At 40.3% G+C, this 26,182-nt stretch overlaps 1 long non-coding RNA gene across 4 annotated transcripts in view; it reads left to right on the forward strand.

The window, feature by feature from the left end:
• Positions 1 to 26,182, forward strand: part of LOC140515978 (uncharacterized) — a 98,281-nt gene that overhangs the window by 24,284 nt on the left and 47,815 nt on the right. For 3 of the 4 annotated variants that reach the window (XR_011971231.1, XR_011971233.1, XR_011971232.1), the window contains exon 3: positions 16,456 to 16,673. This is a non-coding gene — a long non-coding RNA (uncharacterized lncRNA). Of the gene's footprint in view, positions 1 to 6,054; positions 6,174 to 16,455; positions 16,674 to 26,182 lie in introns of all 4 variants that reach the window. The other variant, XR_011971230.1, reaches the window with a different exon arrangement.

Consider the following 26,182-nt stretch of genomic DNA (forward strand, 5'->3'; position numbering starts at 1 on the left):
TTAATTGGCCCCTGGTAGATGGTTTGCCAGAGTGGCTGTGACTGAAAAATTCATCAGCCTGAGGCCACTCTGATGCTATGTCTTTCTAAACTTAACTACACTAGTCCTTAAATGACAAGTCTGCCCCCAGGCCCATCCCCAAAGCCTTTGTACCTTGACAGGATCAGTCAGAGTTTGTGTTCCACTGGCATGGATTTCAAAACTGTGCCCTATAACGATCAAGTGAAGGAACTAAGAATTCTCAGCCTGAAGAAGAAGTGGTGGTAGTGGTGGTGGGGACGTGATAGTAAAAAAGTTCAGTTATTTGAAAGGTTGATATGCGAAAGAGAGATGATTTATTTTGTGGGATTTCAAAGACCAGAACAAAGACCAACAGATAAAAAGTTCCAGGGAGGTAGATATTGGCTCCGTGTAATCCCGCTGTCTTAGGAAAGTTATGAACTCTCTGTCCCTGGAGATTTTCAAAAGGAAATTGGAAGAACACTTTTCAGGAATGGTTGTCTATCATCTAGGGGGTTGGACTAGCTGACCTTAAAATGTCAGAGCATCCTGTGTTCTTGGGAGAGTGGGAGACCAGGGTGGGAAGTGAGCTTGACCTGACATGGAATTAAAATATGTATTTGCCACACCCCCTAGCGCTGTCACATTTTTTGCTCTTCTATCATTTCATCAACCTCTGAAACCTAATATCAGCTAAAAGCATACTTCATTATGCCTTTGGGAGTTTCAGAGTCCTGTTTCCCCCTAAGCTTGGGGGCCACTTTTTCCTTCCTATCAGACCCTTCATGGTGACCTAAGCTTCTGACAATAATGTCATTTCTTTATTCTGTGATTTTATTGTCTACATTTATAGGTAGGAAAGGGGAAACAGGAGCTCCTTCCTCCCAACATTTGGTTAGGGAAACTTACAAAATGCAAATTGGCTTTATCTGCTTACATTATGGAGGATGTGCAACCCTTCTTACTGTTTAGATGTGCAATTACTGAACTGTTTAAGTAACAAAGAAGTGCTACCTTCCCAAACCTCTATAATCCATCTAGGTTGTGCTGCCCCAGGGAACTGACACAAGCTTTTAGTACTTTGAAAAATGTGGTCATTATTAGCTAAAAATGGATTAAACTGAAAAATGGCAAGCCCTGACATACAGAGGAAATTGCACAGAATGTGTCTAAAGATACATAGGATGTTTTTGACATCAATTGACCATACTTCCATTAGGCTACAGGTCTGAATTCTGTATAATTTGTACTGAAATTTTAAAGATTACTTGAAGTAAGTAGAAAAAGTGAAATATTTTTAGCAGAAACATTTCTGTCAAACACATATATGCAATCAGGACTGATGGAGGACTGTGCGACCTCAAGTCCATAAGCATTGTTTATATAATTTTAAAGAACACAAATTGTAAAACACAAAATTGGAGAGCATTATTTGAAAGGAAACATTTAGATGACAAAGTTCTATGGTTGTGTATGAGTTGTACCGAACTTTGCATGACTTTTAGCTTTTCCTAAAGACAATGTTCAGTATATTTTTGGTGTATGGTGTAGCCTAGAAATTGGTTAAAGAACTTGATTACAGAAATTGGTTACATTTTAATAAAAATTACTTTCCTTATGAGTTTACATTTGTTAATAATGATTTAGTAATGGCTTTTCAAGGCTCTTTTATAAGTTTGGGTGCTGCCTCCAGCGATATAGACTTTAATCTCTTCATCCTTAGTCTAGCACATAGTAGGCACCTAAAAATATTTGTTGGCTTATAAATAGTCATGGGAATAAGGTATCTGTAGTATCTACCTTACAAGGTTGTTGTGAGCCTTAAATAAGATAATGTATGTGAAGGCTTTTGCAAACTTTAATATAAAGCCCTATATAAGGGAGGAGTGTTATCTCTTATTATTCATCAGGTCTTGTGTCTGAAAAAAATTTGCAGAATCACAGAAAGACTTGGAAGAAACCTTAAGAGGCCATCTAGTCCATCCCCTTTGCGTTATATTTGAGATGAGGCATCTAAGCTGTTCTTGAAGACTGAGGTCTTCAAGTGAGGAGAAATCCACTACCTCCTAAGCAGTCCAATCCCATTTGCCTCTGCAATTTCCACCCATAACTCCCTCTTCTGCCTTCTGGGGCCAATTAGAATGAGTTAAATCTCTCTTCCACATTATATTTCTTCCAATACCTGAAGACAGCTCCCTTAAATCTTCTCTCCTTCAGGTTAAATGTCCCTAAGTTTCTTCACCCAATCCTCCTATGGCATGGACCTTCACTGTTCTCTTCTTCCCTGGACAGTTTCTAGCTTATCTGTGTCCTCTCTAAAATTTGACTCCCAGTTGCCAACCTTCGATTGATGAGTTCTCTCTAAGTTTTGGTAGGCTGGTTCCAAAATAGCATATAGCTTTTGTTAGCGATTGTTTTTGTTCAGTCGTTTCACTCATGTCCGACTCTTTGTGACTCCAGTTGGGGTTTTCTTGGCAAAGACACTGGAGTGGTTTACCATTTCCTTCTCCAGCTCATTTGACTGATGAGGAAACTGAGGCAAACAGTTAAGCAACTTGCCCAGGGTCACACAGCTGCTAAGTGTCTGAGACCAGGTCTTGTTGATTCCAGTCCCAATGCTCTATCCACTGTGTCACCTAGCTGCCTTTGTTAGTGATAGCCTTTGTCAAAAATATTGTATATAGAAATGCGATTCAGACATCTCTGTGACCCCAACTTACACTGATGATGTTGGCAATTGCTCTGAAGCAGTTTTACTTGACTATTTTTGGGGGGAGTATAATTTTGTTGTGGGAGGGGGTTTCTTTGGGAATTAGTTGGGAAATGTCACATCAGAACAAACTGTATAAAAAAAGAGATTTTGCAGTATGCATTTATAGTAGAAATGCTTCATTGGTATTCCTTCATTACATAAAAGAAATAATCTAGAAAACCATTAGTTGAAATAATTTTATAATGGATCTTTTCTGGAAACTTTCTGGGAGAGCACAGACAAGAGTCACACAGCATGAGAGGGTGTGGGCAGGTTTTGATCTGTACCACTGAAGTGAGGAAATGCCCATATTGCAGTGGTAGAGTGCCATAAAATTTCCAAAGATATGTAGACAAAATTAAATAAATAATACATTGTTTTCTTTATCCAACAAAGAGTAGACATTTAACAACTATGTGTAAAATGTTGTTATGGCTCCTAGGAGATACAGAGCAGAGTGGGAGGGGCGGTGGACTGAGAATCAGGAGACTTGGATGCTTGTCTTGTTTCTGTCACAAACCAGTTCTGTGACCTTGGGCAAATCACTCCCCTTCTCTGGCCTGCAGGCTCCGTATATGTAAAATACAGCATATGGATTATATGATTTCCAAGGTTTCTTTTAGTTTGCTCTCTGCTCTAACAAGTTGTATTTATGAAGCTTCCATTGTGAGTGAGGCACCGTGGGTACAAAGATACAGTGAAAACCCGTGCCTGCTCCCTGGGACCTTCCTTTCCACTACCCTAACATGCTGTGATTGATTTCAAGTAGCTTTCAGCCTAGTCAGAGGTAATATGGGGTCTATTGATGTCTGATCTACTAGGGATCAGGAGACCTAGATTTGAGTCATCTTGTGGCTGCTTAGCTCTGTGACCTTGAGCAAGTCAGTTGGCCTCTCTTGGCCTGTTTTTTTCATCTAGAGAATTATCTCTTAGGTTTTCTTCCAACTTTAAGGTTCTCTGAATTCTAGTAAGTAAGGGATATACCATGTAGTCAAGTGGTGCAATGGATAGAATGCTGGACTTTGTTGGGGTCAGGAAGACCTGAGTTTGAATCCAGCATGAGATTTGGTCCCTGGCAAGTCACTTAACCCATCTCAGCCTCAGTTTCCTGATCTATAAAATGAGAATAATCAGAGCACCTACCTCACTGAGATAACATATGTAGAGTGCTTTGTAAACTTTAAAGTGCTCTGAAAATGGCAGCTATTGTTATTGTTGTTCTCCAGCATAATGTGTTAAATTCTATTAGAGAGGTATTTGACAAGGATAAGATTTTGAGAGAGTTAGAGAGGGAGACGGCATCTAGGAGGAGGGAACAGCACGAACAAAGATAGGGAAGCAGGAAAGTACTCTGCTTCATTACTTTTTAGAAGCAAATGTGGGCTATCAAACTCCCCACCTGAAAAAGGATGACCCACTACATTAATGCATATTAATTCCAAACAAACCATATTATTGTCCGCCATTGAAATTTGGAAACGGGTTCTAGGATGGTTTCATCCTTGACTTGCTGTCACCATTTTTGCAATGTTTCCTGCCATCTTCCTGTGTATTTAAAAAAATGTTTTTTGTTTATTTGAATTCCCTGTTCTTTACTATTGTCTTCACTGCTTATTGCGACCACTTTCCACTAGGTGGCAATATCACCCAAAGACCCTGAGTGGAGGCTTCTTGATAATACTGATTCTATGAGAAACTGCTTCAAAGTTTTGTGAAGCACTTTGCCTATATTATCCCATTTGTTCCTCCCAGAAACCCTGTAAGGTAGGTGCTAGTATTATCCCTACTTTACATATGAGGAAACTGAGGCAGACAGATATTAGATGCTGACTGTTCTAGCAGAACCACACAAGGGGCTATGATTGAGGCAAGATTAAAGCTCAGGTCTTCCAGACTCCAAGTGCAACAGTCTCTCCCACTGTTGCACCTAGCTTTCCTGTACAAGATTAAGAAAGATTTTAGATCATAGAATGCAGATCTGGAAGGCATCTTTGAAATCTTCTAGTACAGGGCTTCTTTACCCTATGGCTAGATTTCAGGAGGTCCAGGAACTTAAGTGGGGAAAGATTGTATTTTGATTTTTGCTAACCTCTAATTGGAACTTGATTCTCCCTTCATTTATTTAAAAACATTTTTTTCTGAGACTAGGTCCATAAGCCTTATCAGACTGCTGAGGGGGTATGTGACAAAAATAGGTTAAGAACCTCTGATATGATGACTAGATTATAGTCTATCCCCCCCTCGTTTATAGATCAGGAACTTGAGGACTGTAGAGGAGAAGTGACCTCAAGTCTCCAGCTGCCTATTGGACTGGACTGAGATTTCTCATAAACATATTCAACTCACCATTTTGAAAACTGAGCTCAAAATCTTTCCTGACTCTCATTCCAGGACTCATTCCACTACCTCAGTCTCCTAGTGATTAGAGGGATTTGAGGGGACCTGGAACTGGTCTCAATCAACTGTCCTGATGAGGGTTCAGCTTAGGGACATCCCAAACAAACTGCTATCAGTCTGAACAAATGGGATTCAGGAAGACGCGGATGATCCTGAGAAACCCAGCAAGTTGGATGTTGTTCATCTTGGTGAATATGGCTTCCTCTCAGTCACCATGAAATCAGAAACCAGAGGATTCCTGAGAATAGCTGAGCCTCAGTGCCTTTGCCTCAATGATATTCTGAATGCACAGTCTCCTTCCTTGGGAGCTTAGCTTTGTTTCTCAGTCCCAGTCTTGTTTCTGTGCTTAATTTTCTTCATGGAGCTTCTTTTCTTGGATGTTGTTGTTGTTCTGTTGTGTCCAACCCTTTATCTATACTGTCCATGGGATTTTCTTGGCAAAAATACTAGAGTGGTTTGCCATTTCCTTCAGTGGATTAAGATAAATAGAGGTTAAATGATTCTTATCCAGGGTCATACACAAACATACAACTAGTAAGTGTCTGAGGTTGGATTTAAACTCAGGTCTTCCTGACTCCAGGCCCAGTACTCTATCCACTGAGCCATACAACTGACTCCCTTTCTTGGATAGTATCATAGAATTCTGTTTGAGCTCAGTGGTTTTCTTTTACTAATGGAGAATATAAAACTTAGTAGGATTTGGCTTTATGGAATTTCATTGCCCCTAAGGTTCAGAGAGTAGAGGGAAACAGTAAATTGCAGTAAGGAAATCTTTACTGCAGCCATGGCCTAGAGGGTGCAGCTGCCAACTAGCTCTTCCATTTGACAATATAGGCAATGAACAGTGTAGTCCTACAGTTGCTATATTCTCCTGAGTCTCACATTTCTTTGACTTCTGTTAACAGGCAGCCTTTTGGCCTCCCCAGATTCCTCTAGTGGCAAAAGTGATAGCATTTCAAGCTGGTGCAGGAAAGCAAACTCCACCAATTCAGAAAATGACAACTTTCCTGGATGAGTAACTATGGTAAATACATATTCTGCTACATGAATTCTATCACATGGGAAGTAGAACAGCTGGGACCTCTGGACAAAATTTCCTCAGAAAAACACTCTAGTGTACTCTTTTGCACTTAAAAGTAACAGGCCTTGGCTGCTTGTGAGTCAGGAAGCAAAGCTGAGTGCTTTCAATGACCTAAGATGAGTCATTCTTGAACATATGTCTTAGAACTCCTTGAAAGGGCTTTACAATTTTAGACAAGCAATCGAAAGAAATGTTTTGATTTATAAAAATATTTTCTGTCTTCTGTTTTGACAGTGAAAAAGTTTCTGGCAGCCACATAAATAGATTAGATAGATAGATATAGTGTATATGTGTATATGTAGTGTTTACATATCTACACACACATACCGTATGTATGTATATTCCCAGGCTGGGCACCTAGGAAATCCTAAATGCGAACCCTTGCTACTTGAGAAGGGCAGAGGGTAAATATGTTCACCTTTTCTCTCTGTCCCCAATACATACCTTACAAAGATAACATTGGCCCGGAGGAGGTCTTTGGAACACAAAGTTCTTGACATAGGTAGAGAAGGAGATGCTGAGCCTCATGAAGATCTAGGAGATACAGTTGGCCTTATGATCACTCTTACTGGCTGTTCCATTGAGGATGGCCTCAGTGAGACTGTAACTTGGGCCCAACTACCGATCAAGGTCTTCTTTGAATCCTCCTGGCCAGGGAGAAAGTTGGTTCTAGCATCTAGTACAGGGCCAGATCTACAAGTGGAAGTTTGGGGACCTCAGTTTTGTAGGGGCAGGGAGCCAGACAGGTCTATACACATATATACCCAGCATGTGCTGATAATTTTCAAAGAAATAGAATATAATTAAATTTACTTGATTCTAAAGCATCTTTATAAACCTCCTTTATCTTTGGACTCTAGAGGTACAGAAGTTCTGTTAGCTTGAAAAAAATGGAACTTCTAATGTTCCATCCACTTCCAGCTACACATAGATAACCTATCAGCTGCTACATGACGCAAATATTTTTTTTCTTGTAAAGGACTAGGAGTACGTGTTCACTTATAATCAAATAGTTTATGCCTTTTTATACCTACACGTCACTTCACTACTCAATGAACTTTTTTCCAATGGTCCTAATTTATGTGATTATCTCAAAAAGGCAAACCCCTACATAGATGATCTCCCCTTTTCTGTTTTCAAAAAGTATGGTTTTTTTTTTTTGTAAATTGCAATCCATTTCCACAAATAACGGTTCTCCTGAAGCTAAATATATGGGTGCCCTTTGCTCCTGATACACGGCTTGTTCAGGTGCCTGGGATGGCTTGCTTCTGTCCACAGGCTTTTCTCCAGGATTTTGTATTTTTAAAAGATCTGGTACTTTCAAGGACACAGACTAGTGATAATGATCTCTCATGTGTATAGAGTTCTGTACCATTTATAAACTTGTTCACATATATTATCTCATTTGATCCTTACAACAACCCTGTACAGAGGCAGATCAGACATTATTAAGCCTATAGAATCAGAGTATTAGAGCTGCCAGGGATCTTAGAGATTTGGTGCACAGTTCCTGTGACATTGTAGGTACTTAAATATTTGTTGAATTATTGAATTTTAGATGAGAAAGCTCAGGCCAAAGAGGAGAAATGATTTGCCCAAGGTCATACATTTAGCAAGTAGAAGAGTCTGGATCCAAGTCCAGTGCTCTTTTCACTCTACCCCTTTTTACTGATGAGGTAACTGAGACCTGGAGAGGAGAAGCAATTAACTAAGCTCTAACACTGAGTAAGTGAGAGAGCTAGGGTCCAAACTGATTTTCAGATATTCAGACTAGAACTCTTTCTACTGTGATCATCCAGTGTTCACTATAGTCCTGAGCACACAGTGCTGACTTGGGGATATTTGTTGACTGCTTTGGTGGGATCTGGAGGGATTCTTGGCAGGATGAGAAAGATTTAGCATCAGGGTGCAAAGGTAGGAGATGAATACCGAGTTTGGGGAATAGCAAATAGGCCTGTTTGATTAGAATGTAGAGTACAGGAAGGGAATAATGTGAAGTCAGTCTGGAAAGTTAGGCTGGAGACAGACTGAGAAAGGCTTTGAATGCTAAACTGAGCAGTTTTCATTTGATTCTAGAGGCAAGAAGGAGCCATTATGGATTGCTGAGCCAGGTCAGATCTGTGCCTTAGGAAGGTTATTTTGGCAGCTCTGTAGATGGTGAATTAGAGAGACAGAGAGAAACAGAGAAACCAGTTAGGAAGCTACTGCCATAGTATAGGTGAGAGGTGATGGGAGCCTAGTCTAGGATGATGGCCATGCAAATGGAGAAGAAGAGATGGTTGGGAGAGGTGTTGTGGAGCTAGAATGGACAGGAAGTAACGATTGGATGTGAATGGTAAGGAATATGAAAAGCTAAGAATGACTTTGAGGTTGTGAAACTGGGTGAGGGAAAGGATTGCAGTATCCCCAATAGAAACTGAGAAATTCGGAGGAGAGATGGGTTTAGGGGAGAAGATAATGAATTCTGTTTTAGACATACGGTGTTGGAGCTGCCTCTTGGACATCCAGTAGACAGTTGGTGATGTGGCACTGGAATTCAGGAGAGAGATTAGGACTGAATTGAAAGACTGCAAAACTATTACCATAGATATGATCATTGAATCCCTGGGGGCTGATGAACCATTGAGAAAAGTATATGGAGATAGAGGAGAAGAAGGACTAGGATAGAACCTAAGGGGACTCCTAGAGTCAGAAGGCTGGCTGGATGAAGAATCGTATACCTTCTGATCTAGCTAGAAAGGAAGTCTGTTTCTATAGTGAATACTAACAGACTAAGATCACTTGTAATTTATATGACCTTTAGGCCCTAATGTATGATAATAAGATCATAAATTTAGATCTTGTGTAACTCCCTCATTTTATAAAAGAGGAATCTGAGGTCCAAACTGCAAAAAGGGAAATATAATTTTGTGTTCTCTCGTGTACCATTGAAATTCCATCCTTTAGAACCCAACTCAAATGTCAACTTCTCTATTAAGCTTTGCAGGAATTTTCCCTTCCCAATCCCAAACTGGAAACTCTTTTTCCTTCTGAATCCTTATGGCACCTGGTACTTCTTATGTATCTATCATATTCTGTGTTTTATCTCTGAGGCATCATAGGTCCTTCAAGGTTATGCCAGTGGGGATTGCCCATCTGAAAGGGCTTCAAATATAGGCCCAATTACAGGCTTTCTGTTATTGGAGGACCAGTCTAGAGGTTCACCTGACCACAAAGTGACAGAATTTTTAATTAGAGTAATTACTCAAAGATCTACATAGGCAGAGATATGTTGTGATCTGGGGAATCAGTAACCACAGCAAGAAAATCATGGCTTCTAAGTGTATTAAGGAAATTATTTGTGACCAAAAAAACTCTTAGAGTGACCTTTATAAAATAATGTAAAGTGGAAAAAGCAGAACTGGAAGAACTGAGTACACTGGAAAAATGACTTTCATTTCAATTCATTCAACATTCGTTAAATATTTACCATGTGCCAGGCACTGTGCTGAACTTTGGAGATACACAAAAAGGCAAAAGACAGTCTCTGTCCTCAAGAAGCTCACAATTGAATGAGAGATTTAGATAAATGGAAAACAAGGGAAAAGAGAATGCATTCCAGGAAGAAGGAACAGCATAAAAGAGACCAGCCTTAATGTAACATCGGGTAGTAGTGAGAGAGAAAGTTGAATAAATAGGTAAGTTGGTACCAGATCATGGAGAGTCTTAAATGCCAGAGTGAGGAGTCTGGTCTTTGTCCTTATCTGAAAAATGAATGAGTTGTGCTAGATGATCACTTTCCAGCTCTCAATCCTTTGATCCTATGACCCTGTAGGACACTGAGAACTAGGAAAGATTTCTGGGTAGAGGAGGGACAGGGACCCAGTTGCATATGAGGAAGGTTATGTATGCAGGTTAGCATGGGGAAGGGAGAGGAACAAGAGTCAGGGAGACCAGTTAGGTTATTGACTAATCTAGGCATAAAGTGATAGCCTGAACTAGGACTGTGACAAAAGGATGGAGAGGAAGAGCCAGATAAGAGAGACTTTACTGCCTGTGGGATCTTGTGCAAGTTCTTCCTCTTTGGGCTTCGATTTTCCACTGTCAAATCAGAGGATAGCATTACATGATCTTTGGTAGCTCTATGATACTACCATTCTGTCTCCTTTCTCCCTTCCCACTCTTTAAAATCGTAACTTTTTATTCTGAATTTAAACACCCAAAGAGAGAGCATTTCCACAAAGACCACAAAAGCTGTATTCTCTATGAAACTGTGAATCCTCATTACACACTCCTTGCTTTGGGGAAAAAAGAAAACTTATTATCAATTCTACACAAAACTAGCCTGTTTGTGCTTCCTTCTGTTCTCTTTTGCACATTTTAAAAAAGGTTACAACTCTCTCTTTTTTTTCTTGGCCTCATTATTGCTTCCTCCACCCCCACCCCCATTTCATTAACCTAGAGTAAGGAAGGAACAGAAAAAAAACCCTTGTAACAAATCAGCCTAGTCAAGCAAAATAAATCCCCACAGGGCCCTGTCCAAATATATTTGTCTCTTGTGTCCATCACCCTTGGTCAGGAGGTGGGTATCATGCTTCATCATAGGTGTTTTAGAGACATCGTTGGTCTTTGCTTTGATCAGAGTTCTTAAGTCTTCTTTCAGGGTCATTTTTCTTTACATTACATTTATAATGTACATTTTTATATTATAAAAATTATGCTCCTTATTCTCCTCAATTCACAGTGAATCAATTACTACTCAGGATTCTCTGAAATCATCTCTTTTTTTTCATTTCTTATGGCACAATAATATTCCATTACATTCTTATACCACACTTTGATCAACCATTCCCCAATTGTCTAAGCAGCTGCCCATTCTTCTCTTTTCCTCCTCCTCTCCCTTTTAATCTCCCTTCAGGATAAGGACTTTTGTTTTGCTTGTGAATATTCCCTCCCTGGTATTATTTTTGTTGTTGTTGTTGAGTCATTTTCCGTGTCTGAATCTGCATGACCCATTTGGGATTTTCTTGGCAAAGATACAAGAGTGGTTTGCCATTTCCTTCTCCTGTTCATTTTACAGATGAGGAACAGAGGCAAACAGGGTGAAGTGACTTGGCCAGGGTCATGCAGCTAGTAAGTGTCCCTTGCTGGATTTGAACTCAGGTTCTCCTGACTCCAGACCCTGTGTTCCAGGGCCCATTGTACCAGCTACCCACACCCTGGTATTATTCTCTCTCTTAATTCATACTCTCCCTGCCCAACTCCTACCCTCTATATCCCCCAGCTTGTTTTCCTGTGGAATTTGGTGTATTGTACGCCAAACAGATGTGTGTTCAACCCTCATTTTTCCATTCCAGATAAAAATGAGGTTCATCTGATGGTACTTCCCCTCACCTCTTCCTCCATATTTGTATATTCTTATACATCCCAGTTATGAGAAGTAGCAAATTTGGTCCCTTCCTTCCTCCTTTCTTCACTTACTTATTCTTCCTTTTATCATCCCTTCTCTTTTCTCCACTTCAGACCCTCAAACAGAACCAATCCACCCTTGGGTCCTCACTTTTTATTTAAGTTCCTCCTTACCCTTTGAAGACATTATAGCTGAGAAGGGACACTTATTTCTTTCCCCCTATTAGAATGTCAGCATTACACTATCCTCCAACACCTTCCAAATACTCAAATAAATATGCATTTTGAAGTTTCTTTGGAGTCTTGTGTTTGTATTTCAGAGTTCCTACTTAGCTCTAATCTTTTCATCAGAAATACATGGAAGTCCTCTAATCAATTAAAGATCATTTTTCCCCGTGTAAGATTATACTCAGCTTTTCAGGTTATTCTTGGTTGTAAGCCTATATCTTTTGCCTTTTGTAATACTGTATTCCAGGATCTCCATTTTTTAATAGAAGCTGCCAGGGCTTGTGTGAACCTGACTGTAATTCCTTGATACTTGCACTATTTCTTTCTGTATACATGAAATGTTTTTTCTTTAACATGGGAACTCTGGGTTTTACCTCTGACATTCCTGGGACTTTTTCTTTTGTTTGCATTTTTGTTTTAGGACATGAATGGTATATACATATATGTATATATGATATATACATGTATGTATATATCATATATACATATATGTATATATATGTAGCTTTTCAGGGAGTCAAATGATTCTTAAATGATCCCTCCTTGACCTGTTTTTGAGGTCAGTTGTTTTTTTTATATCAGATCACTTACATTTTATTCTATTTTTTCAATATTTTGATTTTGTCCTAATATTTCTTACTGTCTCATGGAGTCATTGATTTCTGTTTGGTCTCTTCAAGCTTTGGGGGAATCCATTTCTTGAGTAAGGTTTACTTCATTATCTTCCAAGTACTTTATTCTCCTTCCAGTTCCTTCCTTAGGAGCTTTTATTTCATTTTGTATTTCTTCCTTAATTTCTTCTAGGTATTCATGTAATCTTTGTAGAAAATGTGTGCTTTCCTTTGAATCTCTGCTTGTGGTTCTTATATAGCTAAATTTACAATAATTTTTATACTGGTCAGTATATTTTTTACTTATCCCTCCAGTTTTGGTTCCTGAATTGTTCCGGGGCTAGGCTTTGCCTTATACTGCATTTTGGGTAGGGTGGTCAGCTCTCCTTCATTTTCCTTTTGTTCCCCTGGGTCATTATGCTGACCTCCTCTACCATGCCCCCACTTCAGGTACCTACCTCTCCCCTCCTATTTCATCTTTCCTTTATGTGTCATCTTCCCCTACTAGAATGTAAACTATTTCCCTGGTATTTAACACAGTGCCTTGCACATAGTAAGCCCTTAGTAAAAGCTTGTTGTTGTGAATTCCTACCTCTTGGGGTTAACCCCTCCCTTGGATCTTTGTGGTTCAGATCATTGGATCTACTGGGTCCTCTCTGATGTCTTAGGATAGTGTTAGGGACGTCAGAAGCCCTGGGCCTGGGCTCTCTGGGTCTAAACGCCACTGCATCATACTGGTCAGCATTCTGCTAATCGTTCTTCATTACTCCTCTATGGGGCTTTCTACATGTCCTGGGCCTTCCCAGGGGAGTCCTCCACTCTTGGTGCCTCTGGACTTAGAGCCTTGCAGGCTATACTCTTCCCTGCTCATTCTGGTACCCTCTTGAAACTCCTGGATTTCTGGCTGACTTTTTGCATAATTCTTGAGCGGATGATGTCATTGTATTTTCTGGCTGGACTTTTTTTTATCATTTTGTGGTTTGGTGCACGTTTTAAGGTTTTATTGTAGTAGGTATATAGGAGCTGTACTACTGTTTTCCAATTTGGGTAGTTGTTTGACTCTGCATTTTCTACAGCTATACCAGTTTTGCCAATTCCATGCAAAATAAAGTAATTGCTCCTGCTCAAGAGGCCACACAGCCCCAGAACCTTGTAGTAGCTGTCACTTTCCACCCCTCCCCCCCAAGTAGAGTCAGGTAGGGAGTAGTCTCTCCCATAGGCCTTCCCACAACATCATTCTCCTCCTTACCCACGTCTCACTGGAAAGTTACCAGAGAAGTCACCCAGTCCAGCTTGTACCTATGATTTAAAGAAGCCCTTCTAGAACATTCCCCATAAATGATCTCTGCTTGAAGAACTCTGGTATGCTGGAGGTGGGAATCCACTACCTCCCTAGGCAACTCATTCCATTTGTGAGTAACTCTATTAGGCAGTTTTTTCTTACTCCAAGATTAGATCTGCCCCACTGCTATTTCTAACATTGCATTTGCTGCTTTGGACCCAAGAGGAACATAATCTATCTAATCCTTCTTTTATATAATAAGCCTTTCAATTACTTTAAGACATCTATTATATCCTACAGATTTTTGCCCCCACCCCCAGTCAAACATTCTTGATACCTTCTAGCAGTCCTTGAATGACATGTCCATTGAATGTCTTAAACACTGTCCTAACATAAACCTCCTAAAACGACAAGGAAATTTAATTACATTCTTGAATGGCTAAAGGTAGAGGCCCTGAGTTCAAGTCTAAATTCTGCTGCTGCTTACTAGCTCTGTGACTTTGGACAAGCCATTTAATCCTTCTGGACCTCTGTTTATCATCTCCAAAATGAGCTATTTGGACTAAATAACCTCTAAGATACTTTCCAGTTGGAAATTTATAGTTCTGTGACCATCCTGATTAACTTCTCCAGGATGCTCTCCAGTTTATCAACATCCTTCTTAGAATATGGTATCAGAATTGAATAGAGTGTGTTACAGACACAATATGACCTTCACCATCCCTTGCTGGGCAGTGCTTTACTTAATGTTGCCAATGGTCTAGGTAGCTTTTGGTAGCAGTCGGGTCTCACTGTTGGCTCATGTCAATATCTGGCTACCAGAGCCATCAGATAGTTTTCACATAAATCGTTGTCTTTCTATTGTAGTTGGTTGGTCAGTAGAGGAGCCATCTTCCCCTTTTACAGGAAGAGCCACATCCCTACCTCAGAACTGATATGAGCTCAGTGGTCCTCATCCACTTTTGACTTAAAGAGCAACGAGAAGCTAGTGAGAACAGGTTGGCTTTACTCTTTGGGGGCTTTGGCTGTTTGGCCCTAGCCTAAGCTTCTCTTCACCTTTCTCGTGAGGCAGCCATCTTCTGATAGAATGTAAGCTCTTTGAGAGTACATACTATTTCAGGTTTTGTATTTGTATCCCCAGCATCTAGCATAGTGTCTGATACACCAAATGTGCTAAATAAATTCTTGTTGATAGATCAGTTAATTAATTGTGTTTTCACAACATCCTTCTTTGGAGTTCTCATGGTACTTTACTAACCATAGCTTTATTAGGGGGACAGATAGAATAGCTCAGAGAAGTTAAGTAGTTTTCATCTGAGATCACACAGTGGACCCAGGAGCCCCAAAGCAGGAGCTCTACTTTCCAGGCCTTCTCCCTCCCTGTTTCCTAGAACCTGATATTTTCTCCTCTTGTTCTAGAGATTAGTTTCCTATTCCTCTCTCCACATACCAGAGATCTCTTTAGGGATGAGGGGTTGAGAAATATGTTACTCTAAGACATATCAATTAGTTGTCAATGAAAGTAAAAAATGAAGGGTTGGGAAACATCTTGATCTGGACCCAGACTAGCAGATGAAAATCATCGAATGAAAATCATCAGGTATGATGAAGTAAGACTTAATGGTATAAGGGAAGGATCATTGGATTTGGTTTGTGACTTGGCTGTTTATTGACTATGGGACTTTAGTTAAATGACTTTACCTCTCTGGGCATCAGTTCTGTCCTGGTAAAATGAGGGGCTTAGACTGGATGATCCTTATGGAATGACAAAATTAGGGAAGTCAGGAAGAGGAGGACCTGGAAAGAATTAGCTACAACACGTGGTCACATGAAGAAGTATACTGAGAATAATTTATAAAATGTTCAATAAATTGATAATAATAAAAAGTATCATGTGGCCTTAGAACATCTGGTATGCTTAATTTGAGAAAATTGATAAAAGAAGGAAAGGAATTGCATTCATTTTAACTTATGGAAAAGCTGATTTAAATCCATTTCCAAGTTGATTCCTCAATGTCAGCCAAGCTGTGTTCTAATGGGCTGTTTCCCATTTGTGGAAGTTGAATTGAAAAGTATTGCACGTCTTTCTCTACAGGTGCTGGTAGCTTACATAATCAGTATTTAAATGAAAGCCCACAATGTTCCTCCATCTCTGAGGGGGGCCATGACTACATTCTCATAGGGAAAGCATCACAGATTTGACGACCATGAAATGCTTGGTCAGAATCATGTGTCGTTCCATTATTGCTGCTGAGCACTTAGTAGCTGCTTGCTGAGCAGAGCAGTGCCCATTCAGAGTCCACATGACATGGGGTCTGACACATTCTACCTCTGACTGGCTGGAATGGGCCATTTGCTATTTTCCACGATTTTCATTTTTAAAAAGTGCTAATAATTACAGCTTGCCACAGGCAAATACGTTTCTGAACAGTTTTAAGAATTGAGGAGTGAATGCATTACCCATAAGTCCTGATGTATATGCATTCCCATGCTGACCCACACCCAAATTGTAATACTGTTGCTTTACAATTTGCAGCCTGATTCTAAGGTCAGCATATCATTGATTCTTGAATTTTCTTTGTAATTGTACCATCACTGAGAGCATTTATGTCCCTTGGCTTTTGGACATCTACTTCATAAGCCCCCAGAAAACCCTCGATATATTCAATCATGAGCATAAGTCAGACTGTGTTTGTTTTTGGCTTCCTTTCCCTAGACATCTATGAAGTGTGCGTTAATTATTCAACTGATGCATTCCAACCATCCTGATGAAAACATCCTCTGCTCTCCAGTAATTGTTCAACCTCTAGCACGCCTCTGTTTGGCTTCCAGAGTGAATGCCTAGGTCTCAAAGTGGATACTGCTCAGCCTTTTTACGAAGAGGTCATTGCTGAACACATGGAAGATGTGGATCTCATTCTTGTAGAGACACAGGTAAGTGATTTTGTTGGAATTGGGGCTTTCTTGTTGAGGAGTAATCACAGGGAGGGATTAATCCCCAGGGAGGGATTACACAACATAACCTACTTATCATTTCCCTCCTAACTGCTTAATCATCTTCCTGCTCTGTATACTCTGCCATTTAGAATCGTGCCAGTAATGCTACTTTTGATATTGTCTTTATCAATAGCAACTAAACCCTCCTGAAAGGTAACTTTACATAATGGGAGCCTCTAATTTGCTGGCGTGCCTGAAGTAAAGTAAATCAATATGATTAGTAATGGAGTGTACATACTGTAGCCCTTTCATGGAAGATTTCCTTTAAGGAAATAGTATCTTTTGACTAGTGGACCTAGCGAGACATAACTACATTAGGGACAACTTCTTATTTGTAAGCAACGTTTAGCAGGTTGAAATTGCCTTGGTTTCAGTCTAACTTCACAATAATGCAATTTTATTACTCTTGGTTTACTCTTTTTTCTAAGGAAGCCAAGGTAAGTTGATTCTTTCCTCTTTGGCTGTTGATATAATGGAAGGAATACTGGACTCAAAGATAGGAGACTTTGGGCCAGGTCCCAGCTTTGCTGTGACCAAGCTGTGTCTCGCTGGGCAAGATTAGTTCATGTGTTTGTCAAATCTCTGAGGGCCCTTATCAGTGCTTTATAGTCTGACTTCCTATTCAGTGGAAGAATTCCCTCTGCAGCATGTCTGACAGGCAGTTGGTCAGACTCCAGTTGAATACTTCTAGTGACAGGGAGTTTACTACCTAATGAGGTAGCCTGTTCTACTGTTGATGTCCATCAGGCTGTCAATCAGTAAGTGCTTATTCAGTGCTGGGGATACAAAGACAGAAATGAAATAGCCCTTGCCATCAAAGAGCTTCCATTCTATTGGAGAGACAACATAAATGCACACATATAAAAGTATATACAAAATCTATTCAAGTTATTTACTGGGGGAGGTATAGGTAGCTATTGGGATAATAAAAATTGCTTGTGCTGAGCTCTGAAGGTTGCTAGGAATTCCAAGTCATAGATATGAGGAAGGGGAGTACATTCCAGACTGAGAAGACAGCCAGTGCAAAGGCACAGAGCTGGGAGATGGAGTACTTTGAGTGAGGAACAGTAAGGAGGGCAGTTTGGCCTGATCATACTGTGTTTAAAAGGAAGTAATATTTAATTAATCTGGAAAGGTAGGTTGGGACCAATTTGGAAGGGTATTTGAAATACAAAACAAAGTATTTTGTGTTTGATCCTAGAAGCAACAGGGAACCGTGGAGTTTTTTGAGTAGAGGAGTGAATAGACTCGTCCTTCTGGCAACTTTGCGGAGGATGCTTTGTAATGGGGAGAGACTTGATGCAGGGAGGCCAGTTAGGATAGAATTACAATCATGAGCTTGGGAGTCCTCATTCAAGCCTCTTTTTCTTAAATGGCATCAGATGCACCCAACAGCTTAGAACCAAATCTTAGTCCTGATAAATTTCAGACATGTTTTGTCATCCATAGTGGTCTATTAAGAAATCAGCTCTGTAAACAGAAGGGTTATCGGGAGAAATCCAGTGGTGCCCTACGTTACCATAGAACTGGATGCCAGGGTTTTTGCCCCTTTCCCAGAACGTTGCTAAGAAAGATTATTGATTACTTTCCAAATACTTTCCAACTTTCTTACAGGAATTGAAAGGACACTGTCATGTACCCTACTTTAGAGTTTTTCATTTTCCTTAGTATTCTACCCCTGTCTGTTTGGCAAATAGGTCTGAACTTCCACCGTTGATTTCAGCTGGTGTCTGGTTTTGCTTCAGGCTTCTCAGACAGGCAGGACATAGCCAACTCTGAAGATCATTTCTGACTGTTGTTAACAAACAGCAGCCTTTTTCTGTTGGAATCCTGGGCCTGTCTGTGAAAAATGTATCCAGAGGTGACTTACATTTAGTGGCACCTAAAATAGACTACTTTTTTATCTCTACCAGTCAGCTCTTCACGACCTGCATTGTGGATGGTCCACAAATATCATTTTCAAATCATTATTCAAATTGTTAGATACCCTGCATTAAGTACTCAGTCTCTACTCTGGCCTAACAGGAGCTGTATTATTTTTAAGCTGAAATAGTCACCTCCTAATTCAATTGTGCTCAAAAATAATTTCTTAAAAGCTTACTGTTTACAAAACCTTGAGCTAGACTTTGAGGGAGACACAGAGTTTTAGATAAGACATGATGCCTGTCTTTCTGGGGCTTATAGTCTAGTTAGGGAATAAGCCACGAACTGTACCACACAGCCATACATGATAAGGGCATGAGAAACGTTCAAATGGAATTTCATTTCTGACAAAAGGGATGGGGAAAACTTTAGGAAAGGTAGAATGGCTACCAATCATGAAAAGTCTTGAATGCCAGACTATAGATAGGTAGAACATTTATTAACCACTTACTATATGCCAGGTGCTCTGCTAAGTTCTGGGGCTGAGGGGAGGAGGAGGGAAGGAATTGGAATAAGCATTTATTAAGCACCTACAATGTTTTAGGAACTCTGCTGAGTGCTTTACAAATATTATCTCATTTGATCCTTATAGCAACCGTGCATGGTAGGTACTATTATCCTCATCTTCCAGTTGAGGAAATTGAGGTAAACAGAGGTTAAGTGACTTGCCCAGGGTCAAACAGCTAATAAGTGTCTAGGCCTTGATTTGAACCCAGTTCATCCTGACTCCAGGTACAGTGCCTGCACTATACCATCTATAGCTGCCAAAGTTCTGGGCATACAAAAACAATACAATATTGAGCTTACAAATATTCTAGTAGGGGAAGATAGCTCATAAAGTAGAACAATAAAAGGGAGGGAGGAAGAATGGAGGGTCTCAGGATGGAGTCATTCTTAGCAGGCTAAGACAGCTGGTGTGGAGGTGGAACAGATCAGAGTGAGCCAGTAAGTGATTAGGACTTCTCATAATATGGGAGTCCAGGGTAGGGGCTCACTAATCAGCAAGTTGACCTCAGAGTGGAGTCACAAAGATTTTGAACCTGATTTAGTCTCCAATAAAGGCTTTTTTTGAACAGAATGATGTGACTGTATTTGTATATGTAATGTGTGTGCAACCCATATAAGATGTGTATGTCCAAATGGGCTAAATGTGGCTCGCGAGAGGCATTTATAGATTTCATAGTTTTGAAATTTTGCCCGCCCCTCTTCAAGGGAGTCTATGATTCTTGCCTTGAGGAGAATTGGAGAAGGGCCACAAGACTAGGCACTTCTTCCTTTAGTCCCTTAGAGGGGTATTGGACTAGAATTATATCTGTCTGCCTCTAAATATTGCTGATCTAAGGGCATGATTTTGCTTCAAAACAAAATCTACTTCTCTGGTTATTAGCCCTTACCTTACACTCACCATTTTAACTCCTTCCAACAACTTATCCAAGCAAAACCGCAAATGGAGATTGGAGAAGTTATACAAAATATACCAAAAAAACCCCCAAACAACAAAACATGAGTGAATAAGCTCTCCTGTTAGGAGCAAGTTATCTCCACCCAAACCGAAAGAGAAGCCTTAATCTCACCCAAGGGGAAAAGCTCTCTGAAGTCTCCAGGGAGACAATCTGGAAATCAGAGACATATTGAGGAGCCAGTTTTCCCTCCATTTCTGGAGTAGGTCCCAGAGAGAGTTTGATACCATATGTGTCCTCTTGAAGAAAAAAATGTTTCTCTTCTTTCAAGTTCTCCACCAATTCTTCCTTCATGCAGGCATATAGCCTTGTATCATCATTTTCTCCACCAATCTGGAGTTGTCCCTAAGGAGCCGCCTGAAAATGCATCAGGCTTTGGGTGAAAGCCTGTTACATATGATCAGGGATATGCTGGTAATTATTTAACAAGTGGCTCTCTAAAACAATTAAACTGTACTCATAGTACATGTATAAATTTAATCTATGTCATAAATATTTTCTCCATCACTTGGGAATCAACAGATAATCAACAGGGCAGCATTTGTGAAGTGTGAATGTTCATACTGAAAATTTAACAATTGGCTCCTGAAAGCAAGTTTGAGCTGCCTCTAGCGTACCCCTGTGAGGCAATACAATCAAATTAAAATGGCATTGAGGAAGCTATTTGAGACACCCAGGTGGAGCTGTCCTGTAGGTCCCTTGGAGATACTGCTGGTCCAGAGATGGGAGAGAGTTCAGGGCTCAATATACAGATTTCAGAATGTCTGTTTGGAGGTTATAGTTGAGAATGAATAAAACCCAAGAAAGATGGGAGTCATCTCATAGCTTTGTTTTGGGTCCTGGAGGATCTGCTTCTGTGAGTTGATGGTATCCATTCTTGGCCAGGAGTGAGGATCAGATGGTTGAACAGGGTTCGGAAAGTTGCAAGAGGGTAGGCTTGGAGAATGGGGCAGTTGCCCCCCTTTCTGGCATTACCCAACTTGAACTGCCCCAGTATGACTTCATGATTTTTCCAGAAGTGTTTTGAATTTCCAGAAACCAAAGGCCTTTATGTTCAAATATAAATATAAACATGTCAGTACATCAGGAGTTGGTTGATTTCATCAATTTGGAAGCTCCCTCCACCAACCTAGATCAGTAACTTGTCTAGAACTTAGTATAGAACTCTTTGGGGAGTTGCCTGAGGCTGAGAGGTAAAGTGACAATTCTCAGAATCCCTCAGCTGGTGTGAGGCAGAGGGAAGATTTGAACCCGGGTCTTCCTGACTTCAAACTCTGCACTCTAGTCCCTAAGCCATGCCACCACTGTATAAACATAGTAATACCTTTCAGATGAGAAGAATTTGGTTTATTCATTCTGCTTCTCTTAGTGCAAATGCTGTGGAGCTTACTGCCCTTGCCAACGTGGCCCAAGACTCAAAAGTCCCCAGTGCTACCTCTTGGTCAGACCATGGCACTAAGCAATCCTTAGTCATTCAGTCAACAAGCTTTTATTAAGCAGCAGGTACTGTGCTAAGTACTGGGGATACAAAGGAAGGTGAAATATGCCAAATTCTTGCCCTTGGGGAGCTCATGTTTAATGGGAGAAGACTGCCTGTGTATTTAGCAAATATACTGAGTAGATAGCAGGTCATTTCAGAGCAGAAGGCACTAGCAAGCGGCTGGGGAATGGGAAAGGTCTCCTGCAAAATGTGGGATTTGATCTCACGTTTGAAGGGAGCCAGGAAGGAGAGCCTTAATAGGCAAAGGAGGTCAGTGAAGATTGATGGTCTGAGAAATAACTGAGGAATAGAGGGAAGGGAGGACGTGATGAGGATAAAGAATAGGGTTAGGAGTTGGAAGGAAGAAGCAAAGTTACACCTTCACCAGCTTGATCATTTCATAGACTAAAGTTGTTTCTCTTTCTTCTCTGGTCACAGACTAAGCTCTCAACTTCATCCTATGAGCTCCCAGGGGAGAGAAGGCAAAAGCAGATGGCTGCAGGGATCAGTACATATTGTTTCCCCAACTAAAGATCCAACTCAACATACATCCTATTCAGTCGGCTCAGTAGATCAGTTTGTAGAGTCATCTTTGTCTATCGAAAACAGCACATGATAAGTAAGAACCATGGCTCTTGTACCTTCTTGTATGGTGTTGTCATTCTGGTCCAAATGGGGCTTTACCCTGAGACCTTGGATCCTGAATATGCCTGGCCCTCACTTCATTTCTTGTTGGGTAAGCTGGTTCTCCCCAAATGCCTTTGATCCCAGTTGGGTCTGAGTATAGCTGTTTACTTAGTATAAAAATCTTTCTCATTCATTATGTTCCACTTATTTTTTATTGGGTCAGAATGTTAGAGCTGCAGGGTCATAGGATCACAGATTGTAAGATTTAGAGTTGGAAGAGTCCTTCCAACTAATCTAATCCAGCTCTCATTTTAATTTAATTCAGTTCAAATAAACAAGCATTTATTAAATTTCTATTATGTGTGAAGCACTAAAAATACAAAGATAAAACCAAACTGAACCCCTGCCCTTAAGGAACTTATATTCTATATTTTACAGAAGAAGAAATTGAAATGCAGAATCCTGCAGGAACTTTCCCAAGGTCCCACACAGGTAGTAAGTAGCATAGCTAGAATTCAAACCCAGACCCTCTGATTCTAATCCCAGAACTACAATGGCTGCCATGTTGCTTCAGTTGGCAGACTGCTTAATAGTTCATCTAATGCAAAACCTTTAGTTTACAGTTGAGGAAATGGAGGATCAGCAAGATGAATTAATTTCCTTGTGGACACAAAGTTTAGCTATTAAAAGAGTCTGGGCTGAAACCCAGGTCTCCTGATTATAAGCTTATGGATCCTTTCTGCTATTTCATTCATTGGTGTCAGCATTTTGATACCACTTTGACACATAAAATACCAGTACAGCTTTGAAATCAGTTTCCCAGTTCCTGGATGTAATACCAGTGATGACTGAGTTTTATTATTTTTTTTATCTTGAACATCCATAGCAGAACTTCATAAAAAGAGGCCTGGAGGTAGCTGGGTCCACAGTATCCATTAGACCAATAGGTTTAAGGTTTTTGGATAGCAGAGCAGAGCAGAGGATACTGTGTAAATGTCAGCTATTATTGATACTATTATTATTATTATCATTATTATTGTGGGATTGAAAACCTTGGTCATATAAGAACCAGGTGAAGGACCTGGAGGTATTTAGCCTAGAAAGAGCTTTGGAGTTATGATACTCTTCAAATATTTGTATTCACATATTTTTAAAACAAGACACTCCATCTCTCAGCTCCAGTCATTTTCTTTGGTTGTAGCCATGCTTGGAATATTCTTCCTCCTCATCTCCATCTGCTGGCTTTCTTGGCTTACTTCAAGTCCCAGTGAAAATCCCATCTTCTAAAGGGAGCCCTTTTCTGACTTCTTTTAATTCTAGTGCCTTCTCTCTCTTGATTATTTCGTATTTATCCTGTATATAGCTTGTTTGCACATATTTCTTTGGTTGTTATCTCCCCCATTAGACTGTGAGCTCCTTGAGGACAAGAACTGTCTTTTGTCTCTTTTAAAAGACCAGTGCTTAGCATGGTGTTGGGCACATAAAGCTTAAATGTTTATTGATTGAATTACTATTTGAAGGAGAAGAGGAGCTAAATTTATTCTGCTTATCCCCAGAAGGCAGAAATAGGACCAACGGGGAGGCAGATTTTGGCTGAATTTAAAGGAAGAGCTTCCTAATAATTAGAGCCATCTGGCAATGGGTTGAGCTGCCTTATAAGGTAATAAGTTCCCTGTCACTGATAGTGTTCAAGTAGAAGCTGGTTGACCACTTGTTTGGGATGTTGCAGAAGATATTGATGTTTCTGTATGGGTGGTAGAGTTAAACTGCAGGACTTCTAAAAGTCCCTTCTGATCCTCAGAGTTTATGTTTCTGGGATTTTGTGAATCATTATTGGCTGGATTTCTTAGCCAAATGAAAGTAAATAGACACAAACAAATCAATTCAATTCAACAAGAACCTACTAGCTAAGTACGATGTGCTAGGCATTGGGGATTCTAAGACAAAAAAGAAACAGCTCCTGCTCTCAAGGAGCTTATACTCCACTGAGTGATGTCGCATTTAAAGAAATATACAAATCCAAGGTCATTTAAGGAAGGAGAGAGAACTAGAAACTGGGGAAGTCGGGAAAGGCATCTTAAAGAAGAGCTAAATCTTGAAGCCTGTGAAGGGCTTGAAGCACTAGACTGAAGGGTGGTTTTGTCTAGGAAAACCACCGAAGATAGGTGCCCCCACACACTTTTCCCCTTCATTGAAGTTTCTTTGGACAGATGGAGGAGTGGGGTTTCCTCAGGGCACTTGGTCATTTGCAGGCCAAGGCAATTCTGAATCTCTGGTGACTGCCTAACTTGCCCATGGAATCACCCCTAGACATGGAACTGGGGGGAGGGGGGAGCCTTATAGGTCATCTGATCTGACCCTTTATTTTTGTGGAGAAGGGAAATCACTTGTTCAAGGTCACACTAGAAGGAAGTGGTAGAGCCCACAATTTGAACCTAGGCCCTCTGACTCCCAAGTCATGCATCTTTGCCCTTACCTCATTGACTTGTCTAGCCCTAAGCCTGACTGAATCACTTACAGTCTCGGTGTGGATTCAGTTGAGGCATGTAGGTGAATGTTCTGTACAAGTTTTGTGGGGTTTTTCTCTGTCCTGGGAAAACTGAGATAACATCAGGGCCGAAAGGAACTGATGCAAATTGAGAGAGAAAACCTAGAAAAGTCGTGCCAAGATTCAAATTCCCAACCCCACCCAATTGTGTTCCTTTCTTCCCTACCTTCCCTTCCTTCGTGGCTATTTGCTTTTCCAGGAAGCAGCAGAATCGTTTAGTTGTAAAGTTTAGCAAATGAAAAGAGAAGAAAGGAAATAGGTGAGACCTAATTCCATAGCGACCCCAATTCCACACTCTCTAATTAGCAAGAATCCCAAACTTATGGATATTATTCAAGGGAGATCTTGTTCTGGAACCAAAGCAGGAAGCCTATTCAGTTTAGTAATCATTCTCCTATTTCAGGGCCCCTAACCAACATTTCCCCAATTAATCAACGCTGTGAACACGGCAGCAGGAAAGTCTTTGGGAAGAAGCAATTTTTCCTCCTTTAAATTGATTCCTTTTGATTTTACATCACCTTCATTTTCCAAATTATGCCTGCCCTACACAGAGAACCATCCTTTATGACAAAAGAATCAAAAAGACAGAGAAAAAAATTAGTTCAGCAGAACAAACAAGATTGGTGGTAGATTCTGTGATCCCCACCTAGAGTCTCCCTCCTTTGCAAATTAGGAAGGGAGGTGTATTTTTTCACCTCTTCTTCCAGACCAGGTTTGGTCCTTATAGCATTCTCATCTTTGTTTGCTTTTCTTATTCTTTCTATTTACATGGTTATAATCATTGTATATGTTATTTTCCTAGTTCCACTTTTTTGAATGAATGTGTAAAGACATTTATTAAAGGCTGACTATGTGCAAAACATTACTTCACAGAAAGCGTTCCCACACTTCTCTGTATTCACCATATTCATACAGCTCACATATATTGCATCTTATAATGTAATAATATTCCATTACATTCCCATACCATAAATTATTTAGCTGATGACTATTTACTTTGCTTCTAGTTCTTTGTCACTTAAAAAAAAAAAAGTTGTGCAATGAACATCTGATGTATATAGGACCATTCATTCTCTCTTTGGCCTCACTGGGGATGAGATGTCTTTGACTTTCTGTGGCCACCTTGGTTTAATTGTTGCCAAAGTGAAACTACTCCTTGTCTTCCCCTTCTAATAATTGCTGTAGTCTGAAACCCACTTGGTGGGCAGGAGGCAATCTCTTTCTTTCTAATCATTCTACTTACTTTTGTCCAAGAGCATGCCTGGGAAGTGTCCACTCTTCTCAGCTTACTGCAGTAGGTGGTCTGTTATTTAGAAAAGTGTGCTTATTTTGTCTGTGCCCACTGGTCAAAATCTCAAGCTCCCCCTTACATGGCAATTCCTTCTTACAGTTCTCTGTTGTATCCCTG

Source organism: Notamacropus eugenii, chromosome X, assembly GCF_028372415.1.
Source record: "Notamacropus eugenii isolate mMacEug1 chromosome X, mMacEug1.pri_v2, whole genome shotgun sequence".
Lineage (NCBI taxonomy): Eukaryota > Metazoa > Chordata > Mammalia > Diprotodontia > Macropodidae > Notamacropus > Notamacropus eugenii.